At 47.0% G+C, this 8992-nt stretch overlaps 1 protein-coding gene across 2 annotated transcripts in view; it reads right to left on the reverse strand.

The window, feature by feature from the left end:
* Nucleotides 1-621, reverse strand: part of LOC119185144 (fatty acid synthase-like) — a 234243-nt gene extending 233622 nt beyond the window's left edge. For both annotated transcript variants that reach the window (XM_075869607.1, XM_075869606.1), the window contains exon 1: nucleotides 466-621. The gene's annotated coding sequence lies outside the window, so the exon portion shown is untranslated. The remainder of the gene's footprint in view (nucleotides 1-465) is intronic.
* Between the last annotated feature and the right edge of the window lie 8371 nt (nucleotides 622-8992).

Genomic DNA, 8992 nt, shown 5'->3' on the forward strand with positions numbered 1-8992 from the left:
TTTTGCATAAAAGTGACATCTGTATTCTAACATGACCACCGACATTAAGTCGTACCATGGGATAGCTTGGGGCATTCCTTAAGTCGGTGTGCGTAGTGAGCTCCCGGTCAATACGGTAGCCAAGTGAGCAAGGCTGCTTTCTGAATAGTCCCATTAGCCAAATAGTTAAGGCCTTCAGCGAGTTGTTCCAAAAAATTCTTCGTTAAGGGTCTGCCCACATCATACGCATAACTACTTCAAATAAAGAAGCGAATAGCTAAGACTGTTGCAAATACCTCTCTTAGGCATACGGCCAGATTAAACGCGCAAAACTCTAAGGAGCGTTTATGTCTACCAATTCTGAGTGCGTTGCACACGTGAATAGTAACTACTTGCCTAAAAATTCTGCTCAGCGCCCTTTTCACATATACACGCATACCTTACTGTTCTTATTACTAATGGCCTCTACAAAATATAGCGTATTACCTGGATAAAGTGCGCAGTCGCCTCGCCAAAATCAATGCAACGTCTTCCTCATACAACGCAGCTCTTTCCAGGAATCACGCCAGTATCGTAACAAGGGCTTGACAGTGTTGTTCGCTCTAACTTCTATGCGGGCTTACCCTATGTAACAATGCACTCTGGGCAGTGCGCGTACAAGTAGGTTGTGAATAAGGGCCTCTGGAAGTTGTGAATTTATTCCCCCGCAGCACCGTCCCCCTATGTCAATCGAACGTCAAGTTGTCCCGTGTGACACACACCAGGGTGAACGATAATATCTAGTGCCGTCTAATAGGCTAAAACAGCGGTGAGAAAGGTCCTGCTGAGTACAATGACTCCGTAGTGCGAGGGAAAATAGCAAGTGCGTTACGGCTCGAATTTGCCTGTTGTGGATATTTTTGCAATGCACAATGAATGACTGGACGAAACTCGTTGGCTGGAAGTTAACGGTAGATAGGCACTGTTCATACACCGCAAACCATGAGCAAGATTCGCGAGACTTCTGCACTTCAAGCCATCTCTCGTCAGCCACGGTGGTGGCCTGCCGTAAGTGAAAGGGAAATAGGCGAAAAAAGACATATGTTGTGAAAAAGAGCTAGTTATCCAAAACCACTTCCGGCTCTATACAGCCTTATTTTTAGGACATGGTGACGTTACAGTGTCGCACTACAAACGGTTTGGCTTGACACATTGTTTAACATTTAACAATGGGGTCCCATGTATTTCTAAGGGTCGTGTTTAATTGTTTTGGCAAGTCAGACGCCTCGTAGCGTAAGACTGAAATTTCACCGGAATGTATTAGTGCGTAACTGCTACATATAAGCCTGAGGCATTTTTGATAAGTAGCTTTTTCAAGAGATATGAGTTTCCCCCTATTTTACATTCAGTAATTGTAGGCTGCTTTTTCCCTCGCCAAGAGATGGCGCCACATGCAGATTTCCCTACTTCCACGACAACTTTCGCCCCCGGGGCCAAAGCTCAGTAAAGAATCTCAGGTAGCGTGGCGTCACCTGCAGGCCTTGTCTTACCTCAATCCATACATACTGTCCCAGACAGATCCCGACAATTACTCACCACAATGCAGGTTCTGCGTCACTAAAACAGCCACCCTGTACCACAAGGTATGAGAATGCCCACACAATCCACCTCTCCAACCCACAGCACAGCAAAACACTGTAGGGTGGGAGGCAGCTCTGTCCAGCTCGGATCCGAAGACCCAAGAGGCCCTCGTCAGACGAGCAAGGACAGCGGCCCGTGCTAATGGAATTCCCGGACAAAGGGTCCCACTCACTGACATTCCTTCCTCGGTCCCAAATAAATGCTTTATTCTCTCTCTCTCCTGGGAATGACTCTCTAGCTTAACAATTCTCACCGTTAAGATTAACACATTGGTGAAAATAGGACAAAAAGAAGTGCGTTTTTTGCTGCAAATGAAAAATGTCGTGGACTCATTAGCTATGACATAATATTTTATTAAAGAGAAAGCGAAAAAAAAGAAATCACAAGTGACAACCACTGCTTTTCCATTACTTCTTTTTCTCATGAAAATAGCATTTCCACTGAGTGTCATGCATAAGAAAACCCATGTGTTCAGATACCTTGCAGATACAATTTCTTAAAACACTGCATGTAACAGAGAGCTCAGACGCCAAACGTACGGACACAAAAAAATGTAGTTTGGCTCACGTGCACTCCTAATAGGATTGATCAAATAAGAACTGAAAATTTAGATGATGAATTCACTCAATTTACGTAAATGGTGTAATGCTAAAACTGTGCAGGCCCCGCAAGATGGTGTCAAAATTGCTGAAGCTAGTAACTCCAGAACGTAATTCAGCAGTGAAAATATGTATGTGGAAGGTTCACACTTCGCCGCAATGTTTACACATGTGGATACATAATTATGAAGTTTATTGCTCCCTAAGGTCGCTTATGGTATTACCGGCACGTTGGTTCTTGCCCATCTACCAGTGAATCACTACGTTTGGCAGTTTATCACTGTCTTATTAGGGCACAGCTGACGGTTTGCCTAATGAGCTATTCATATTAAGTAATCTATTCCCTTCACCATAGGCAATTGTAACATGTATATATATATATATATATATATATATATATATATATATATATATATACATATATATATATGTATATTTAGCTGAATTCTTTTCGCAATGCCAATTAAAGGCTAGAACCCCGAAGTCACATTTGTAATAGCAATGTCAAGTTTTCAATAATCAACAAATTTGACACTTTTGTTTGCACCATCTGGCTTTTTTATTATTTTATCAATGCCAAGTAGAAAGGGAATTTCTGTGCGGTAAAGACTCAGCAACATATTAATAACAATACATGGGGTGATAATATCTAAACCATCACTTCATGTTTAGAGATGGCGCAGTGGAGTGCACGGATATTTCACCCACCTGATGTCGCTAAACGTGCACTGACATGGCACAGCCCACGAACATCTACCATTTTGCCTCCACCTAGTTGCGCTCTCGTTGTTGGGGATCGAACGCTTGACCTTTGGGTCTGCAGCCGTGAACCGTAACAACTGAATCAACATGAAGGGCCTTATGAAAAAGAGTCGTGTGAATTGGTCCAGAAGATTTCTGCCGTGAAGCAAATTGGCTTTCCCGTGACAATGTAGGTGTTTTATGAGAAATGAAAGATGTGTGCTTATTGTAAAACAAAACATTGGTAATTGGTGCGCTGAGAGAAGCGAAACACATTGCAGGCTAAGGCTAAGCTGGCAAGTCGATATACAATGACCACTAGTTTCCACGAAACTTGCTTTACATGAGTTAATTTTCATTCTCAAAGTAAACGCACGTGATTGTTACATATAGTGCTTATCAATTCTTTCCTTACCTCCAAATAAATATACTTCTCTTTTGTTTTAACAGGCCCAATGCGCAAGTTGAAGGAAATTACGAGAAGCCCGCATAACAATGTTGCGCAAAAGAATCATGGTCGCAAGCTAACAGATGTTAGGGGTGTTTCAACGCGAAAGTGTTAAAGAGCTCCTGTCTCTTAGCGGTGTTGGCATGGGTATTATCGGTTGGGAGCGAAAAATCATTATCTTGTGCTTGACGGAAAAGTAAAAACACTGTGTTATAAAATAAATACTAGATTTACGGGTTCGAGCGAGTATTGAACCCAGGCCATTTCCGTGTCGCATGATTCAGGCAACCGAAAAAAGCTTAGGCACATCCTCAGCGCCTAGACCTTGTAGCGCATCATCATCATTCTCTTGACCACTGTGCCGCACCTCTCGCGCAGCTGATGCCTGGCCATGGTGCTTAGATCAAGCTGCGTGGAGGCAGAAAGGATTGACGCGCTTGGTGTGTCGGACACTGGAAGCCACCGCGACTCTGCTTCAGGCCTGAAATGAAATAGCGAGATAGGAATGACCACGTCAGCCGCTCACGTCTCGCCTCTCTCGACCGCTACAGTAGTGACCCGGAGAACGCGCCCTTCGACGAGCTATCAGCTGCCATGGTTCCGTGACTCAGCCCACTAGTGCCGCTGTTCCAATCAACCAACCCTAAAGTATGGTTCATGCAGCTCGACGACACTCTCACCCTGAATGGCGTCACAGACCAGCCGCTCATGCACGCCATTCTTCTCGACGCCCTTCCAGTAGAGCTGCGTCATCTCGCTGCCGCTTCAATCCAGCCCGCAGCCTTACGATGATATGTGCTCGGCGGTGCTGGCCTCGTACGGCCTCACCTACCGCCCACTTCCGTGGACCCGCAAAAAAGCGAGATAGGAATGACCACGTTAGCCGCTCACGTCTCGCCTCTCTCGACCGCTACAGTGGTGACCCGGAGAACGCGCCCTTCGACGAGCTATCAGCTGCCATGGTTCCGCGACTCAGCCCACTAGTGCCACTGTTCCAATCGACCTACCCTAAAGTATGTTTCATGCAGCTCGACGACATTCTCACCCTGAATGGCGTCACGGACCAGCCGCTCATGCACGCCATTCTTCTCGACGCCCTTCCAGTAGAGCTGCGTCATCTCTCTGCCGCTTCAATCCAGCCCGCAGCCTTACAATGAGATGTGCTCGGTGGTGCTGGCCTCGTACGGCCTCACCTACCACCCACTTCCGTGGACCCGCAACTTCCCGGTTTCCCGTGAGTCACAGCAAGGGGCATCAACTAACCATCATTCTTGCCTTGACCACTACCAAACTGCTCCGGCTACGACTAGTATCTCAGATCTGGTCGCAAGCACATCAATTCCTCCACCCGATCACACCGACTAGGTAGGCCACTCCCCACGACGGTAACCTGACCGCACGCCTCGGAGACTGACGCAGGCAAGCTTTCGCTTGTTATTGACATCACGACCACGGAACTTCAGTTTTCGACAATGTCCAATAAACAAGACTTTTTATCGACCTATCGTCTAGCCACTAGAGACGCGAGTCCCGCGTCCGACTGTCCATCCGCTGAGGTTTCGACATTGGGGCTCAACGCGACCAGTCTCCCACAAGACGTGTTTCTTCGATGCACTCGGCCGACTGTCTTTCAAATATGCTCACCATTCGCACGTTCTACCCGACTTCCATGGCCCACAACCACTGTGACATGTCAGACTTCTCGACCACTACATTGCCGCATGCCCTGAAGTTTGCTACGCTCACGGACATCGTCACACCCGCTATTCGCCCTATTGAGACTTCCTTTTCTTCATCTCTCGCAGCAGAAGAGCAGCCATGATCATTATTGAGCGTCCTCACGAGCTGGTGCTTAATCTCTTGGGAGCGCTGGCTAACCCTTTTCTTTTTTTTTCTTCTTGAGTTTCCATAAAGCCTTCCACGTCGCAAGACGTGTTCTCAGCTCGATGTGAGCCGCGCCGCAGCAGTAAGGCTCAGAGGTTCAATATATAGTGCCGAAAACCCAGGATCTTTGACGGCGCCAACATCACTGACGTTAGGAGCCACAACACCTCAGAAGACGGCTCCTGCGATCTTGGCTAGATACATTGGTTGCGGGTGGCAGAATGGAACGATATTGTAGACGACGCCACAGCCTGCGGTCCCAACTGAATGCCTGGGTGTGCAAGGTGGGAGACCACTTGGGAGAAAATCAAGCCATCATGGCCGCAGCTGTTAGTGTATTCGTCGACCGAATAAGGTCATTTTATGGTCAGATAGAGAAAGTGGGTGAGGCAATTCTTGATGAGACTCCAGATGAGCCGTTAGATAGCGAAACGCTAGACGCTGGAGAATACCATGACAAGGTTGTTAATCTCACAGCGTTTTACGAGTCAAGCTGAATGAATGTCTTGTGCCTCCAGCCACACGCCTTACGAACATCCACCCGTTATTATCTGGCTAAAGCAAGCTTATTCAACTAGAACTCGTAAAATTTCATGGCAACTGCAGACTATGGCTGAGATTTTGGAAGCAGTTTACATTAGCAGTCCAAAACAACAGCGTGTAAAGCACAGCTGACAATTTCAACTACTTGAGCAGTTTGGTTACCGGAGTGGCCACGTCGGTCATATTGGGAATACAAGCTGCAGAAGAGTGCTATAAAGACGCTATTCAAATGGTAAAGAAGCGTTTTGGCAAGCAGACGTTCGTCAGCTGAGGCAACTTTACGACAAAGTACAGGTTACTATTCGAAACCTCAAGGCGCTTGGCACGAATTCAACAACTTATTGCTTCATGCTCCGGGCAATATAGCTAAGAGTTATACCGACGGGCATGGTGCTATTTTCCACGAGATGCACAAGGCATCGTCATCAGCTGCATCCTCTTCGAATACGCAAGGCAATTCAAAACGTGTAACACTTCCAGAAGATGACGATCTTCGAATGCTTGTAGAATTTTTTGACCTTCAACTCACTTGAGAAGCTGGTGCTGAACAAGGCGTAAAAACTCATCGCGCCTCAGATAAAGGAGGACTAAAACCCAATCATCCACGTGACGTTTCCACTGCTCTGGAAAGCTCAACAAAGAGTCCACAACAGTGCCTGTTCTGCCGGCGTGAAAAGCATTCGGTCGAAGCTTGAGTTACGAAATATATTGGCTTCTCAAACAAATAAGAAATGCTCATCATAGCGGGACGACGCTTTCCTTGCCTAAAGCAGGGCCACATGGCAAAAGATTGTACACTCTAAGCCGAAAAAGACTAAAGTGGGGTATGCCATTGGTCCTTTAGGGGTCTAAATTCGCTGCCACAGATTTTGAACCAATTTTGGACTAACTGCGGGAGTAACTGCAAGGGCTCAACTGTTACCCCAAGCACTTACTCCACTTGGTTTAAATGTTGACCCCAGTAGAATGCTCCAGCGGGACTAACAGTTGAACCGTCTGGACCAATGGCAAAAAAATGGCGACACTGCGTTTGTGCAGTAAACTTTATGTTTATTCCAATTTAATCAGCACTGAAGATCATAGTATGTTATTCATGCAACACACACACACACACACACACACACACATACATACGCACTGTTATTTCAAAGTAAAACACCGCAAACACTGACTGCCCGCGCTGTACTACAGAGAATAGACTCTCGGGTATATATAGCACAGTATTTTGACCTCCCTTCTAGTGCCAGTGGGCGACTTTTACTCGGCTTAAGAAAACAATAAATATTGACACCGTAACGCGAAAATTGACATGGGCTTATTCGTAGCACCGATGCGCATCGATCTTTTAATATGGATCCATCTAATCTTCAACATGCCTCCAGCCCGAGAATACGAATTATCAGCTGGTATTCGATCATGTCGGCCGAACCAGCGTTCGCAGTGCTGGCGCACGAGTCCGCAAACACAAACATAGCAGCGGCGCTTGTGCGGGAAAGCCGGCGAAGCAGCCACAGGCGCCCCGCTGATGCCATACCGTGTCGGCTTGCCGACGGCGTCGCTAGGCTTACGACGAGTACGGCTCAACGACCGCCGGCGGTCGCAACATGCGGCTCGCGTGAAATTTTCGTCGTCGTTATTTTATAGTCACAAATGAACAATAGGTAAGTGTCCCATGTTCGCTGTGTCTTACGGAGTGATGTAGATATCTGTATACTTACAGCGACGAGACCGTTCGCAGGCACGGTTCCTTCATCGTGCTGTTAAGGCACAACCTGTGTACCGCTGGCCGCACGGTTAGTCATATCCGCGATCGCCTACACGTTGGATTTTTGATAACGATTGTCGCATGGATAAAAAGACATAAGTTTGCCTGAGCTACTATTTTTGTGAACTTGTACGCGACGTTTCCTTCGCTTGTACCGGCAATGCACTCACACCGGCAGCCCGCTTGATACCGATGACGTACGCAGCCTACTTTTCCTATCTATCGCTTTGAACTTGTGGTCACTGTGTGGGTACACGACCGCTGATGAACAGATTACCTTTATTAGCATTGTCAGTGTTCACCGTAGTTCGAACTTATTCAGCACATTAAAGCGAGTTCTCGGCATCGCCCGTGTTTACGAAGACTTTCACTTGGCTTCGGCTCGCCCGTGCCGGCATGGTGGAAACGCAAGGGCACTTGCTGTGTGCACTGACAGCGTGTTGTACTACTTTCCTCTAATAACATCTTCTATTCGTTTCATAGTGCTTCACTTTCACAGTGGCGTATAGCCTATTTAACTTGTTTTCATGATCGCCGACCACGCCGAGCATTGCAGTGCAGCATCGACAGGAGGCGATCGCGGCGCAGTTGCCCTCCCCGTTGGTCCCTTCATTGCCGGGCGTTTGCGCAAGACACGCATTGTAACACATTTAGTCCCTGTTTGACGAACCGTTCGTCCATTGGTTTAACGACTGCAGTTAGTCCAACTTTGCCGAATTTCGGCTTAGAGTGTAGAAGTCGGTTAAAATGTGGCAAGTGGGCCAGAAGGCACGCAACATCAATTTGCGCATCCGACGACGTCAAAAACAATAAGAAGGTGATATCTGCATCGGTCAATCTAGTGTCCAAGCAGGCAAGGTCAGTGGTGATGCTGCAGAGTCTGACAGCCACCGTAATGGGTGCCAAAGTCTCCGGTCGGTATCGAGTCCTTTTTGATGGCAGAAATCAGCGGGGCTTCATTATGACCAAAGCTTATGAAAGACTTGGATGCGAACTAATAGAAGAGGGAACGTTGACCATCGGTGTATTCAAGGGTGATAACAGATGGAAAAGCATGAGGAAGGTACGTGTATCGATTCTTCGTGCGAACCAGAAATTTCTGATTTCAGTAGAGGCGCTGGTGGTGGACACGATATGCACTGAATGCATTCCGGTACCAGAAGAAAGCGTTTGAAGAGAAATAAACAAGATGCACTGGATACGCCAGCTCACTCTTTAGGAGGAGTAGAAGACAAAGAGTTTGCGTTTCTTATTAGATACGACTAAAATTGGGATCTAGTAACTGGTACCTTGAAGCCTGTGTACAGAAACTTGAAAGCTGTCGGGCGAAACTGGAATGAACTGTACAAGGACCGTTGTGTATTGCAGCCGATATTATACAGTGCGCCAGTATTGCAGTCCTACCTTCCACGG

The sequence above is a fragment of the Rhipicephalus microplus genome, chromosome 7 (assembly GCF_043290135.1).
Source record: "Rhipicephalus microplus isolate Deutch F79 chromosome 7, USDA_Rmic, whole genome shotgun sequence".
Lineage (NCBI taxonomy): Eukaryota > Metazoa > Arthropoda > Arachnida > Ixodida > Ixodidae > Rhipicephalus > Rhipicephalus microplus.